The sequence below is a fragment of the Caretta caretta genome, chromosome 1 (assembly GCF_965140235.1).
Source record: "Caretta caretta isolate rCarCar2 chromosome 1, rCarCar1.hap1, whole genome shotgun sequence".
In the NCBI taxonomy this organism is placed as follows: domain Eukaryota; kingdom Metazoa; phylum Chordata; order Testudines; family Cheloniidae; genus Caretta; species Caretta caretta.
Genome location: NC_134206.1, coordinates 109,035,850 through 109,052,783, shown reverse-complemented (window position 1 = coordinate 109,052,783; position 16,934 = coordinate 109,035,850). Strand labels below are relative to the sequence as shown.

At 44.2% G+C, this 16,934-nt stretch overlaps 1 protein-coding gene across 2 annotated transcripts in view; it reads right to left on the bottom strand.

The window, feature by feature from the left end:
- COL4A2 (collagen type IV alpha 2 chain) overlaps positions 1-16,934 on the bottom strand; it is a 245,114-nt gene that overhangs the window by 113,392 nt on the left and 114,788 nt on the right. The window lies entirely within an intron of this gene.

Sequence of the window (16,934 nt, the reverse complement as noted above, 5' to 3'; positions counted from 1 at the left end):
TGCTTTCTGGGTACAATCACTGGCATAACTTAGCTGGTGCTTTGAAGCAACATGAAAAGTCACTAGGCCATTTTATGGCCTATTCCAAATGGATGGAGGTTGAGTCCGGGATCAAGCTGAATAAATTCACAGATGCAGAAAACCTGTACATTATTAATGTAGAAACTCAGCACTGGAGGAACATGTTCGAGCATCTGATCTCAATTACCCTCTTCCTTGCAAAGAATAATTTGACTTTTCGGAGATCATCAGAAAAGTTGTTCTCTGAACATAATGGTAATTTCCTCAGTTTGGTAGAGTTTCTTGGGAAATATGACGATGTCAGGTGCGAGCACCTATGTCAAGTAGTTTGTAAAGAAGCTATAGACGATTACTGCTGCCAAACAATTGAAAATGAATTGACTGATCCCATGGTAAGGAAGATGCTTGATAACATGTTGATGCAGCTTGGCAAAGCAAAGTACTAGGCCATAATAAAGGACTGCACTCCTGACATGTGTCACAGTGAAAAGACGTCATTTACAGTAAGATTTGTTGACGACGAGGATGGCTGTATCCAAGAAAAGGAACATTTTATCTGTTTCTGGTCTGTGGATGACTCTACTGGAACAGGCCTAACAGAACTGTTTATGAATGTTTTTAATGAGAATAAAATAAAGCTTCAGGACTGCCGCGGCCAAGGCTACAACAATGGCATGAACGTGAAGGGAAGAAACCGTGGCATCCAGGCAACGATCCCTGAGCTGAATCCAAGAGCTTTCTTCGTGCCTGGTGGCTGCCATTCCCCTCAACCTGGGTGTGTCCGATGCAGCAGCATCTTCTTTAGATTCAGTATCTCTCTTCGGAGTACTGCAAAGGATATATGTCCCGTTTTCAGCATCAAGTGTCAGGTGGGAGATCCTCATGCATAATGTTACAAATCTGACGTGAAGGCACTAAGTGACACTCACTGGGAGAGACGCATTGACAGCACAAGGCCAGTGAGATACCAAATGACTGAGGTTTATGACACCCTGATGGAACTGGCACAGTTGAGTAAAATCGAGACTGGAATCTGACACAAGGCGCAAAGCCTGGCAAACGAGATCACTAACTTCTAATTTCTGGTCTCAATTGTGGTTTGGAACGATATCCTGTTCCAAGTAAACGTTGTAAGCAAGGCATTACAAACTCAATCAATGGACATCATTACCACTATTATTTTGATGAGAAGCTGCCTTGATTTCATTGTGGCCTACAGAGACAACAGTTTTGAAGATGCCATCATTGCTGCCAAAGAAATGGTGGAAAACTTAGGATTTGAGCCTGTCTTCAAGGAAACTTTGTATTAATTGAAAGAAAAGACAGTTTGGTTATGAGGACAGAGATGAGGTGACGGGAAGCTTGGAAGAAAAATTCAAGAGGGAGTTTTTTTGCTCGCTTGTTCACACTGCTTGAGTGTCCATCCTAGAAAAGACATGACAAATGAAGCACCACGAAAAGACTTGGGGTTTTTTGTATGACCTTAATAAACTGCTGTTAGACAGGAAAACACTCTTGAGCAATTGTGCAGACCTTCATGAGACACCGACACATGGGGAATGTTCGGATGTCAATGATAAAGATCTCTATGTCGAATTGGACAACATCCATCGCATATTGTAATCTGGGAAGCACTCTCCACTCCAACTTTTCCATTCATTCATGATGTAGAGCTGAAGGATACTTTTTCTAATGTGTGGATAACTTTGATGATTATGCTCATGCTACTAGTGATAGTCCCGAGTGGTGAGCACAGTTTTTTGAAAACTCAGTCTCACTAAAACATAACTTTGATCGATGATGGCTGATGAGAAACTGAAATCGCTTGCTATTTTATCACTTGAAAATGCCACTGGACAGTCTTTGGATCTCTCTGATGCTGTGCTTCAGTTCACGAGGGCAAATGTGAGAAAAGTGACCTTTTGAACTAAAGGATTATGGTTAACATTTTAAGACTGTTTTCTACTTTAATACTATTTTAAACTGGTCCACCCAATGTTGGTTCAGAGTTCAATTTCTTGATGTTAGTACATTTCAGTTATTCTTAAAATCAAAAAGTTTCTATAAGCTTAGAGGAAATGAATGTTTTTATTTGCTTATATATGGCACGAATAAATACAGATTTACAGATCCTAGTGTGCAAATTTATCATCTTATGTGACAGGGATAAATCATGCATCAAAGTGGTGAAATTGGCTACAAATGCAATAAAAATAAGGTATTCAGAAGTTTAACAAAGGGTGAGGGGTTTGGTGCTGAAGACGCTCCTCATCTGGGTCACCATTTGGTCTATGGCCAGCTCTGTTCTCAGCTACTCTTTGCACAAAACCTTGGATAACAGGTTTTATGCAATAAACTCTTATGGGGTCTGAGGCACACAATTCACCCCAAGTCACAGGCAATATGTCAGACTGCAACAGTGTCCCTTTGCACTGATTTGGGCTACAGAAACTAAACAGGTGGGAATCCAATGGCCCTTTCTCATCCCAGGCTGCACTCCTTGCCCCCTTCCAGACCAGTCTACTTTGAGTTGGCTGGAAGCCCCACCACAGAGCATTCAGAATCCTCTGTCTGGCATCTTCACTCAGACTCCTTCACAGAGGATGTGTGGGGCCTTATATAGGCCATTCTGCATGGGGTGAATTTCTGTCAGGTTTTTTTTTTCTATTCTGCTGCTTCAAATTCCAGAATGTCATAAGCAATCTTTCAACATAATAAAATGGGGAAAAAAAATCCATCAAAACTGTGAAATGAAGGAAGACAAAAGATGCTTGGAGAAATATTTGAGAGGATGGTTTTCAGTACAAATGTCACTGGTTTTACATAATAAACAAAAAATATGTGACAGGGTAATAATACATGCTGACCAAAGTACAACAAACATGAAAAGTCATACTGACCTTGAATTTATGCCTTGTTCACTTATGTTTTTCCTAAAACTCATGTCAATTCCCACAATTTTTTTAATTGATTTTTTTTAAAAAGGCAGTTAAAACAACAATCCAGTGCATGGAAACTCAGGCAGAAACTCTCACTCACTGTCCCAGACATTCAGACAGTAATATAAAATCTTGTAAAAAACATAGTTAAGTCACTCATTTTAAACAGAAAAGTAGGAGTAAATACTATCAATTTCCATCATGTCCCAATGCTTCTGAATTGTTAATCAATGTGTTTCTAAATCTTGAAAGAAACATTACATATACATACATATTTTATATTTAATGTTCAAAATAAAAATGTAACCAGAGTCATAAAAATTAATGACTTGATGAATCTTAAAGTTTGGAAAAACAGAGATTCAGAAACTATTTATGACAAAGGCCAGTTCCTGTGTCCCCATGGACATGCTTAGTGCTGCTATGCCACCCTCCTTCACAGCCCTTGGTGTAGCAGGTGTGCAGGAAGGCTGTGGCTGCAGTGCATTATATTCTGGTGATCCCTGGCTGCTGCAATGGCACCTTGGAGGCCATTTCAGGCAGTCACAAGGGACAATATCTCTCAGACTTCTCTAACTTGTGCTCATGATCAACCTGGCCTTCAGTAACCCAGGGCTCATAAGGGTACAAAGATGGTGTACAGCTCCGTCTCCCCTTTGAGGCTAGTATTAAACATAGCTCCTCCAGACTCAAGGAGCCAAAGTGTGGCATAACGGATACTGGAAAAACAAGTATTTTGTGTCCCTTATAGGATCATCCAAATACTGAAGACATAACTTGTATATTGTTGAAGACAGTCAGTAATATGACCGCTGTCATTAATAGAGTACAATTTTGGACAGGAAGTTGTGATATAGAAGAGAAACTGAAGCTGAGTCAGCACTCAGGGAAGAAACGAATGCATTTGTTATACCAATAAATTAAAAACCAGCAGGATCTTATTAAAGGCAATAAGACAAAATGCCACATTTATTGTGAATACAGAAAGAATCATAGTAAGCAGTTAGTTATAGCTATAACATTCCATTCAATCTCATATTTATTCACACATTCATTCATACACACACACACAGGTTCTGCAAGGTTGTTGTCATAGTTACCAGCCTTAGAGTAGCTTGTGCCAAGCCACTGGCCAGGTGGCCTGGACACGAGGAGGGAGCAGGGCCTTGTCAGATGCTCATCTGATGCTCCTGGAAGTTGGTTTGCAGAATCAGACCCCAAAGTTCTCACTTTCTAGAGTCCATTTTTATAGGATTTGAATCTCCTGGAGGAAATTAAGGGCATGTCTACACTACAAAATTAAGTCAACATAAGTAACGATGACATACAGCTGCCGCAGTAATTAAATCGCCTTTGCATGTCCACACTATACTCCTTGTGTCAGTGGTGCATGTCCTCACTAGCAGCACTTGCATTGATGCAGAGAGCAGTCTACTGTGGGTAGCTATCCCACTGTGCAACTCACCACCATTTGGCGCAGGATGTTTTGGGAAGGATTTGCAAAGCCTCATGGGGGCAAACAAGTCATGCAGAGGTGACTGGGAACATGGTTTCAATGTTCCATGAGTCAGTTTTCTCCATCCCATAATATTATCTGCATCCCATAACGTTGCACCCGCTTTTCAAAAACCCCGCAGACCTGTGCACCCATCATCTTTGTGAGAAGCATGGCTCCTGCACTGCTCTTCAGTACTGTTCTGACCATTGTGCACACAACGCATCTTGTCCCTCAGTATTCTCAAGAACCACCAGAGGAGCCGAGAAGGATATGACGATGCTTTGCACGCTGCCTTGCTGATGGACATAGAAAGTAACAATTTAAGGTTGTTGTTGGCATTCATGGAGCAGCTGCAAACAGTGGAGAGCCGGTTCTGTGCCTGTGAAACATGCACAAATTGGTGTGATTGCATCATTATGCAGGTTTGGGATAATGAGCAGTGGCTGCAGAACTTTTGAATGCAAAAGGCCACATTCATGGAACTGTGTGTGAACTTGCCCCAGCCCTCCAGTGCAGAGACACCAAAATGAGAGCAGCACTCGTGGTGGAGAAGCGAGTGGTGATCGCTGTGGAGAAGCTACTGATTGCTACTGATCAGTCAGGAATCAATTTGGAGTTGGGAAATCCACTGTGGGGATTGCTGTGTTGAAAGTGTGCATGGCCATTAATTGCATCCTGCCGTGAAGGACTGTGACTCTTGACAACATGCAGGATGTTCTGAATGGTTTTGCAGCAATGGTGAGGCGATAGATGGCCTGCATGTCCCTATATTGGCATTACACCACCTTGCCACGAAGTACATCAACAGAAAAGGCTACTTTTCTATGGTATTGCAAGCAATGGTGGATCACCGGGGACATTTTACCAACATCAATGCGGGCTGGTCAGGGAAGGTGCATGACACATGCATCTTTAAAAACATGAGCCTGTTCAGAAAGATACAAACAATGACTTTCTTTCCAGCCTGGTGGATTACCATTGGGGATGTTGAAATGCCAGTAGTGATCTTGGGAGACTCGGTTTATGCCTTACTCTTGGGGCTCATGAAGCCGTACACCGGCCACCTCGACAGCAGCAAGGAACACTTCAATTACAGGCTCAGGAGGAGCAGAATGACTGTTGAATGTGCCATTTGAAAGGGTGCTGTCTACTCACTCAATTAGACTTTAGTGAAAAAAAAATCCCAATGGTTATATCGCCCTGCTGTGTCCTTCATAATATCTGTGAAGCAAAGGGGGAAAAGTTTCAGCCGGGGTGGAGCACAGAGGTATTATACCAGGCTGCTGATTTTGAGCAGTCAGATACTAGGGCTATAAGAAGAGCTCAACAGGGAGCTATATGGCTCAGGGAGGCTTTGAAAGGCCATTTGAATAGTGAGCCACAGTAGTGTGTGTTGCTGTAGTGTGCTCTGCCTGGCATTGTTTTTAGAAACCCGGTATGAACCCTGTAATGAGTGCTGCGTGGGGTAATATAACACTGCAAATGAATCTATTGCTATTATCTTTGAATAATGTCAGCTCCAGCCACCATATGTTGTGAACTAATGAAGATGAATTAAGTTTCCATAAATAGACTTTTATTCCAAACAAATCCAAACAAACATAATTGTAAATGAATGAAACTGTATACATTCCAGGGAAACAACTTTTGATGGGGAAAGAATAGTCCTTCTCATTTCAAAAACCACATACATCAATTGTCTCTCTCACAGGTCAGCGTATGTGCAGCTGAGATTGTGTGTACTCTCCCTCATGGAGGAGTGGTAGGGGTACTGCAGTGGGCCCAGAACATAGGTGGAATTTGGGGGTGTATGTGGTTAGGTAGGTCCTGGAATGCAGTTATCAATAGGCTAAAGCAGGTGGTGAGCACAGTGACTTGAACCTGAAGGTCAAGAGAGTCTCCAGCATGTCAGTCCGGCACTTGAGAAGTGTTATCATGTCCTGCTGCACGTCTCTGTCCTTTTGCTGCATGTTTCTCCTCTCCGCACTCTCCTTTTCCATTCTGTTAGAAAGCATGCTTCTCCAAGCCCTCTGCTCGGAATCCGCAGCACCAGAGACTTGCAGGATCTCTTGGAACATGCTGTCCTGCAGACTCTTTCTTCTCCTTTTTTTCTGGCTGAACCGCTCCACTGGTGTAGATGGAGGAAACCTCAAGGTCACATTTCTAGCTGCAAAAGACACAATGCACAGAGGTATTATTGTGAGTGTTTTCACTCCCCTTGATCCAAACAAGTTACAAGCACTACATTCTCACTTCTTCTTGGGATTCATAGAACACGGTGGCAATCCCAGCCATGATGAGTGTGGCCCAGGGGAAAGGGGGCAATTTGGGACAATGGGGGGGGGGTGGAGGGGAAGAGCACACAGGCATTAGTATATGTGGATAAGGCAACTGACTGGCACTGTTTTCCACAGGCAGTGGTGATTTTAGCTGATCTCTCACTCCTGAGGGTAACGGAGGCTGAAAGGGAACAGCTCATGCATGCATCTGGCTGCAGACTGGGTCCGTATGCTGCTAGTCTGTGTGCTGCGTTGGTGCCTACTGAAGTAATTGCTGACTGGTGTGGGAAAGTGTCCTACTATGATGGAAGAAATAAGGCAGCCCTCCCCACAGATCTTCAGCAGAGGATTGCAGACTACCTCCAGGAAAGTTTCCTCAAGATCTCTATAGAGGATTCATAGGACATCCCGGTGCACATAAACCAGAGGTGGGCAAACTACGGCCCGTGGGCCACATCCGACACATGGGACCATCCTGCCCGGTCCCTGAGCTCCCGGCCGGGGAGGCTAGTCCCTGGCCCCTCCCCCGCTGTTCCCCCTTCCCCGCAGCCTCAGTGCAACGTGATGCCAGCGCTCTGGCCTGCCACTCCTCCTGGGCAGCGTGGGCGGTGCGGCTGGCTCTGGCATGGTAAGGGGGCAGGAAGCAGGGGGTCCTGGGGGGCAGTCAGGAGACAGGGAGCAGGGGGCAGTTAGATGGGGTGGAGGTTCGGGGGGGGCGGTCAGGGAACGGGGAACGGGGGGGCTGGATAACAGGGGGGCCTGTTAGGGGGTGGGGAGATGGATGGGGTCAGGGCAGTCAGGGGACAGGGAGCAGGGTGGGGCGTTGGATAGGGGGTGGGGTCCCTGGGGGCAGTTGGGGACAAGGAGCGGGGGGGTTGGATGGGTCAGAGGTTCTGATGGGGGCAGTCAGGGGGCAGGAAGTGGGAGGGGGCGGATAGGGGGTGGGGGGCAGGCTATTTGGGGAGACAAATTCCCTACCCGGCCCTCCATATAGTTTTGCAACCCCGATGTGGCTCTCGGGCCAGAAAGTTTGCTCACACCTGACATAAACAAACTGTTCTGCAGAGCCCCCATACAGGGGAATGAGAAGCAGATAGTAACTCTACCTCTATTGGTTATTTTGCTACCTCTTGTAGCCTAATTTAAAAATAGTAAATGAACGGATGTGTCCCTGCAATATCAAAACAAACTTCATACTTACCAGAGATTCTTTCCCCTGCATCAGGTTCGCCGGTGCTGTACGGTAGGGACTGGTTTGACTGCTCCAGCATCAGAAAAAGGTCCTGGCTTTCTGAACCACTGGATCCCCTGGTAGCCTGTCCCCCAAATTCCTCCTTCCATCCAACACCTACTCCTCAATGTGCACTGCAGGGGTCTGTGACTCCAGCTCCCCTGAAATGTCCATGGGTCTCTTGGCAGTGCTGGTGGGGTCTCCCCCAGGGATGGCATGCAGCTTCTTGTAGAAGCAGCATGTCTGTGGCTCTGCAGCAGACTGTTTGCCTCCCTCATCTTCTGCTATGCCTGCCACAGTGCCTTGATTTTCATGCGGGACTGCTGCGTGTCCCTGTTGTAGCCCTTCTCTCCCCTGCCCGGAGCAACCTGCTCATGTATGTTGATGTTTCTAGGCTGGTTTGGAGCTTTGCCTGCACAGCTTCTTCTCCCAAAAGACCCAGGAGATCCACCACCTCCTGTGTACTCCAGGCAGGAGGGCGTTCGCTGCATGGGGTTGGCGTGGTCAGCTGGGCGGTTGCTCTGTGAGCTCTCCAAGCCGACCGAACAGGAAATGGCATTTCAGAAATTCATAGGGTTTTAAAGGGGGAGTGGTGTGTACCCGCATACCTGGCCGCTGGGCAGTGGGGTTCAAATTGGTGACCAGAACAGTCACAATGGGGCATTGAGGGACACTTCCTGGAGGCCACTAAAATTGATGTAACTAACGTAGTATCTAAACTGATACTGAGTCAACCTAACTACATCGACCTAAGCGCTATGCCTCCTGTGGAGGTGGAGTTATTAAGGTGGCGTAGTGGGCTAATTATATCGATGGGAGCAATATTTTAGTGTGGACGCTTACAGAGTTAGGGCGACATGAGCTGCCTTGCGTCTATCTAACTCTGTAGGGTAGATCAGATGATGCATTCACAAAAGGAAGATTTAAGTACTCTAAACAGCTTTCCGGATTTTCTACATATCTGTGCCACCCAATGTCATCTCTAAATATAGCAGGAAATGGAAGCTGGAGAGACAAATTACTTCTGGATTGATATAACTTTGATCTAAACATCAGTTTATTGCTGACAAAGGGATGAATGTTGTAGCAGAGTAAAAAAATATCTGAAAGAGAGAATAGATGCAGTTTCTGAGGAATGTTTTCCTTAGGCAGAAGGGTTTTGAATTTTATAGATTGGTGTGACAGAATTCAATTTTTATTTTTTTATAATTTAAAAAGAAAATAGTTTATTTTTAAGAATTTTTCCTATTTTTATCAATTTAAATTTCAGAGTTATGGGAAATTAAGGGGTCAGACAATAGGGAATCAGATAATTATTTAATGACAGTAGATGTTGAGATTCAAAAATTTAAAGTTGCATAACTGTTAAAACACAAATTGTCAACATCACATGTCAAAATGTACAAAGTAAACATTCTTCAATCAGCTCTAAAAAGCTCTCAAGCAGCCTTTTTCTTACTTTGCCTATCTGCAAATTTGGATTATTACTGATGGAAATATTTTTTGTTGGTTTGTGTGCGTGTGGTGAAATCGACATTTACTGATAAAAAGTTAATCCTTCCAAACCTACTTAAAGAGTGGGAAGAGGCATAGCCTTCAAATGATTATTCACTACTTTTGTTGCAGCAGTGGTGGGTCTGCAAGGAATGCAGGGCTTAACTCCACGGATCTGGAGGCCTTCATGAAGACAGTGGGACAGATTCTCAGCTGGTACAAATCAGCCATACTCCTATAATTAATATAGTTTGTTTAATATTATGCTACACCAAACCTCTGGATATTTAGTGGTGCACTTGGTGTTCCTTTAGGGCCTCTCATAACTCAGAGGCAAGTCCTGAAGGCCCTTCATCTGCCAGGTCCTATAAATGCTAGCAGCTGGAGGGTTCTAACATATGATTAGAATGAAGGGATAGTTTACTGGAGCTGACAGAAAAAGACAGGTTGCAGTGATTCAGTGGTTTGAGCAGTTACACTTTAAGGTAAACATTGCTGTTCTTAGCTTGGCCTGTGGGGGGCACTCCAACTGCGGGTTATCAGGCCTAACACCTGACGTCTCCTTCTTCAGTGAGTTCCTCTATTACAGGCAAGTAGGTATTCTGCAAGCTAGGAATCTGTGGTGTCACTCACTGGGGCCAGTCTGCCTGATCATCCTGCTATTGCTGCTGTGCTTCCCTGACATAGTTCCCACTAGCAGGCTGCTGCAATTGTGGCTGGCACTTAGGCTACAAGTCTCTCCCAGAGTCTCTGTTCATATATACTTGTCTTTTACAAGCACAACATCCCCTTCTCTTTGGGCCTGACATCCAGTCAGGGCACACTAACCAATTCCCAAGCTAAACTCCAGTGTCAGGGGCACTTTGGCTGTAATAGCCTTCTGCAGGCTATTGTCCCTTAAAAAGCCTTGGCCAGCCATGGATTCTGTGCTCCCAAGACTTCCTTTTAGGGCCCCTCTTTACTCAGTCCTCTGCCCAGTCTCTGCTGTTTTCCCCACAAGTTCTTCACAGACCAGTATCCTGCTGCAATGCTTGCAAGTTACAGTCTGCGCTGCATGTAGCTTTCCTGTTTCTGCTGCATTCTTGTGATAGAGAGCTCACTTCATAGGTCAAAAAGAGTTCCCACCCCTTCATCCTCTTGGCCTGAAGAGGGGATTGGGGTTGCTCTTGCACTACTGGAAGGTCATACTTCAGCAAGTGTTTGCAGGAGGTAGGGGAAAAGTAGTGAGTTTGCTGCTTAGCACATTCATCACGTCAATGGAACAATGCTGATTTACACCACTTGGCCCAGTGCCACTCCCTAGATTCACTTCTCCTTTAGGTGCCATGCTGCTATTATCTCTCATATACTCCAACCTTCCCTGTGAGGATATAGAAGGCGCAGAATGGGAGTCAATTCTGGTTAAACTGTCGTTAACTCCCACAGGAATTTCCAAGCAGAAGTTCTTTGGGCAAACATGTTGTATAGAGTGACTGTTCCCTAGCTTTGCCTCTAAAACAAAGGAAGCCCAACCACATAGTCCAAGATTTTTTTAAAAAATTTGGAGGCCCAACATGACATATTCAAAATCATTATAGCCACTTTTGAAAAATCTTGGCTATAGTCCAAGTGCTTCTGCAGTCACTCCCCCCGGGAGGTGGGGAAAGGGAACTTCCAGCACAGCTGTTGCTATGCCTTCTTTTACAATAACCTCTCTTTGGACTTTTTTGGAGAGATGGCCACCTGATAGCTTTTTGATAGAAGCCAGCTTCCCTCTATCAGGCAGCCTCTGACAATATCCAATAATAGTGACCAGTTTTTCCCAACTAGTCCTCATCAGCCAGGAAGGACATAGGTCCAATGCAAAGGATGTCGAACTAAAAATATTCCTAAAATCTGTAGTACTGCAGTCAGTGACATTGGCCTAAACTCAAGCAGAGAAGACTTTCTTTTGTATCCTCAAGCAATTGCTCTACAAACATTGAAGCAAGTAGTTCACTCTGAATCTGCTCAATTTTCTTCATTAAGTAACATAAAATGTCCTCACAACAGGAAGGACTTGTTTCAATCACTGAGTGAAGTAGCAATACATAATGTAAATACTATGAAAAATAAATGTTCCAAAGCCACTTACTATCAGAAGCATGAAATACAGAGCTTACTGTTTAAATTCTCCTACATCATTCCTATCTACTCCCTCTTCATTATTCCCACAAAAAGACCATTCATTCACTACAACTTGGTAAGATTATTCCAGATCATTTTCTGAAGTTATTCACATGCTCTATTCTGCCTCCTGCAAAATTACTTATAAATGGCAATCATGGTAAACAAATTTTTTTGTCTCACTCCTGTGACTTGTTCCAAAATCTGTGTGCATTGCCAGGGTTCCTAAACCCCCACAAGATAATTGTTTTGTTTTTTATGGTGCTGTTAAAGTGGAAAGACATACACTATCCCTCTCAGTGTGGGTAGAGTGGAAATTGTAACAGGATGAACAGGGGTTATAATTACCCTACTTATTATATTTTTAATCAGGTCATTGTAATATATCCTTTTCAAGAGCCTGATCTTTCAGTCCTTGTTCTGGCAAACCATTGATATCAACGGGAGTTTTGCCTGAGTAAGAACTGTGGAATTGGGAACCAAATAACGTAGCCTATAGATTTAACACTATATCGAACAAGAAAAGATGCATTTACGGGTTTGTGTTGGTTGCTGATACGCAAGATAATTGGTTACAACCAGTTTAATGAACTAATGTGATTAAAACATATTTTAGGTTTCACAGTAGCAGCCGTGTTAGTCTGTATTCGCAAAAAGAAAAGGAGTACTTGTGGCACCTTAGAGACTAACCAATTTATTTGAGCATAAGCTTTCGTGAGCTACACGCATCCGATTAAGTGAGCTGTAGCTCATGAAAGCTTATGCTCAAATAAATTGGTTAGTCTCTAAGGTGTCACAAATACTCCTTTTCTTTTTGCAAACTTATTTTAGTAATTTTTGCACATTTGCATACTCATCCTTTTTTAGTATTGAATGAAAAAAATGAATAAATCATTGATTTCATGACGAAATTTTATTTATGAACAATTTTTTTGGTTCAAATTTTGTTTGGCATACAAAGTGTAAAGAAACAGAAGTCTCTTCTGACGCATTTGTAAGGAAATAGAGTACAAAATATATCTCCAGACAAATATCAGTGTGAGTGTATAAACAGCTTGTGAGAGGAGTTTTCCACCAAATCTCAAGTTGTCATATGATATTAACAGGAATACAGCGTGCTCTTGGCAGCACTACTCTGAGCAATGTTATGACCATGGATGGTAAAGCAGTGAATAAACTGAAGTCAGTTATGTTCATGTAGCACTGCATCTGAAAACTATATGTATGCCAAAACTTAATTCTATCAAGTGCTACTACTTCTACAGATACTAAGTAAGCCACATAAGAGCAAGGTGATATCATTATATGCAGTTTTCAGAAAAGAAATCTCTCATCACTCTTGCAGTTGTTATAAAGCAATGCATGTGTCAGAACACTTCTGGAAATACAGGGATGAAACCGCAGGGCAGCGCTTGGAGCACTGGAGAGGGCAAAAGTGGCTTTCACTACTTGGTTATTTCACAGTTCTGGGGAGAACATGGACCCCATTTGCCCCTGGCATAAACTAGAGTACCCTCAGAGCAGCTCTAAATTGCGCCACCTTGCAATGCCCCCCTAGGGATTTTTATGCTGGTGGGGATTACTGGAGTGTGCTCTGCTCTGGCCAGGCTCTCTCCTGCCCTGTCAGTTTAAAAATAAAGGACAAGTATATTTTTTGGTAATCGAAATGAAGGAAATAGCAGCCTATACCTGTTTTTTATTTGCTTTGATCTGAATGTGCTATTTAATTTTAGTTCTGCTTAATCCTCAGGGGAAAATGAAGTGCACACATATTTTGCAAATCAAAACACAGATATGCCAGATTTCTTCTTCCCTTTTTAAAAGAATTATTAAAAAATACAGTTACGCAAACGGCAGTCCAAAGTGAATGTAATCCTACAAATAGGACCTCCTCCATCTTGCTTGTTATGGCAACTGAGCCAGACGCCTCTTTGGGCTTGTCTACACTTGCGGCTACATCAGCACTGCTGCAATTGATGCAGCGGCGTCGATTTAGTGGGTCTGGTGAAGACAAGCTAAGTTGATGGCAGAGCGCTCCCGTCAACATCTATACTCCACCTCCCTGAGAGGTGGAAGGTAAGTTGGCAGGAGAACATCTCCCATCGACTAGGGTTGCCAACTTTCTGATTGCAGAAAACCAAAAACCCTTGCCCTGCCCCCGGACGCGTAGCCAGGTGGCGGGAACAGGGGGAGAGATCCAAAAAAAAGGGGCCACCCGCTGCAGCACTTTTACTCACCCAGCGGTGCTCCGGTGGCCGGCCCTCACTTGCTCCGGGTGTCTTCGGTGGCACTGAAGGTCCTGCCGCCGAGGTGCCGCCAAAGACCCGGAGCGAGTGAAGGTCCCGCCGCCGAGGTGCCGCCAAAGACCCAGAGCGAGTGAAGGTCCAGCCGCCGAGGTGCCGCTGAAGACCTAGAGTGCCGCTGGGTGAGTAAAAGCGCCGCAGTGGGTCGCCCCTTTTTTTTGGATCGCTCCCCTTGTTCCCTCAACAGGGGAAAATTTAAAAGGTGCCAAGACATTGACAAGGTGCCACTTGTGCTCAGTGGGGCAGCGGCCACTGCCCTGCTCCCTCCACCCCAGCTTTGCTACTGACTGCCCCCTGCCCTGCCCCTTCTCTGAGGCCCTGCCCCTGCTCACTCCACCCCCTCCCTCCGTAGCTCACTTTCCCCTACCCTCGCTCACTCCCTCATTTTCACCAGGCTGGGGTTGGTGTGCAGGAAGGGATGCAGGCTCCGGGAGGGAGTTTGGGTATGGGATGGGGCTCAGGGCTGGGCCAGGGGATCGGGGTGCAGGAGAGGGTTCGGGTTGCGGGCTCTAGGTGCTGCTTACATCAGGCAGCTCCTGGAAGTGGCCGGCATGTCTGGCTCCTAGGCGCAGAGGTGGCCAGGAGGCTCTGCGTGCTGCCCTCACCTGCAGGCACCACCCTCACAGCTCCCACTGGCCGTGGTTCCTGGCCAATGTGAGCTGCGGAGCTAGTGCTCCGGGTGGGGGTCAGCACGCAGAGCCCCCCAGCCGCCCCTGTGCTTGCTGGCTGCTTCTGTGAGCTGTGCGGAGCAGGGGCAGGCAGGGAGCCTGCCTTAGCCCTGCTGCGCCACCGACCGGACTTCTAGCGACTGGTCAGCGATGCAGACTATAGCCGCGAGGGTCTCTTTTCAACAGGGCATTCCGGTCAAAAACTGGATGCCTGGCAACCCTACCATCAACACAGTGTGGTGTAAACACCACTGTAAATCAACCTAAGTTATGTCGGCCTCAGTTACATATTGGCATGCAGAACTTGGTGGTGAAACTCTGCTGGTGGGAGATTCACTGAGTACATCCCCTGGCACTGTGAAAGGAAGCATAGCCTACTGTCCCAATAGGATGACAGTTAGGAAATCTGCTGTAGAGTTTTCTTGGTTTGGGAATATTTTGTCCCTTGATGCATAGGCATAACTGCCTGATTAGGAATACAATCTCTGGGACAAATTCTTCTCTGAATTACTCTGGTGTAATTCTGGATTAACTCCACTGAATTCAATGTAGTCACTCCAGGATTACACCAGCGTAACTGAACTGGGAGCAAATTTTGGTCTAATGTTTGCAGATGTGCAATGGGATCACTTCCAATTGCTATGCTTTTTCTTAGAAAGCAATTCATTATAAAATGGTAGTTTAACTGCAATTTCTCATAATTCTGAATCTCTCATGATAATCAGCTTTATGGAAACAGAGGAATTGGAATGAAAGAAACTCACTACTAAAATAATAAGGGATAACACTGCTACTTAAAATACAAACTGGTCCACTGTGTTACATTTATCCATATCCATATTACATAGAAGCCTTCCGTTGAAAGCATTCCAGGAATGTGCCATTCACTATTAAATCAATGAAGTCAAAGAGCATGAGAATGTACTGTTAGATCCCAAAAGAATCAATCCAGATTGTCCTATAGAAAACTTGCAATGTAGAATGAGGTTAAAACTAAGCATGACTTTTTGAAAGGTCTGAAAGTAAGAACCGATTTCATGTAAAGCCTTCAGTGCATACATTCAAACAATCCTATTTGTGAAATCTGACTAGCATTGTGGGAAAAACAAACATTCTGAACACTTAAATAGTGCCTTAGCAAACGTGTATTTTCTCTTATTCCTCACATAAGAGTTTATCTGTATTACAAATTTTGTAATTGTTTAGAAAACAGACCTGCTAAATATAAATAACTGAAACTTATTAAAATACAGAACAAAAGGGGCAATTTTGCAGAGGCATCACACACTCAGCTTTTTCATTGTATACCCCATTTAACGTTACAAAACTAGATTCTCTCATGGATAAATACGATTATTTCGTACACACATTCTTTCCAAGAACTTCTGGCTCCCAGGGTCTAAAAAATATGACAACAGTGTGAAACATTACAGAGCTCTTAGCATTTCATTCTCGCTCATTCAGCAAGCAAAAATAAATCTTTGCTTTTTGTGCTGGTAGATAACACGCAGTGCCAGGAACTGCAAAATCCTTCCCTTTTCTAGTAGTGTCTAGAGCACTAGCCAGAGACTGGAAGAAATGTTAAACAAAACTGCTACTGCATAATCACCTTCTCCCGCACAAACTCTTTCAATAGGTTTAATACTCAGTTGCATTTAGAGAATATATTTGTTGAGATTAATGTGGCATAATAGCTGTGTTGCTTGCGTAGTTTTACTTGAGGTTGCATCACTGTCTCTGTTAAGACCTCCCTTGAAACAGAGAATTTGTAACATCTGTAAAAATTCATTCCAGGATTAAACTTGGCTTAAAAGCTCAGGAAACATCTTTAAATTGAATTAAATTTGAAACCCACTCCCAATTTGGCTATTTAAAATATTTCTTAATCGAGTGAGAAAGAGTCAGTTTTTCATAATTAAGGTCCAAATTCTACCTTTGGATTCACAGAAGCAGGTAAGAAGAGGTGTGTGGGTTCAAATTGACTTTTGTAGGTCATCAGTGGGAGCAACCTCTATGCAGAATTTGGCTCATAATGTCTAGTTTTGGCAATGGACTTCATGAAGAGATTGGTATACGGGAGTTATAAAAGGACAACAAACACAGGTTCAGAGCAGAAGAATAGTTTTGTGGCTAAGGCATTGGAGTGGGACTCTGGAGATCTGAGTAGTTCAATTCACAGCTCTGTCACGGACTTCTTGTGTGACCTTGGGCAAAGCTTTTATGCTAAGTCTACACTGCCCTGCGGTTCAGACGATGAGGGTGTGCATAGTTTTGTGCACCACAGTGCTGCACTATAACTTCCCTGTGTGGACGCTGTTGGTGCGAAGTAAAAGGTTCCTAGTTCTCATTAATGTAA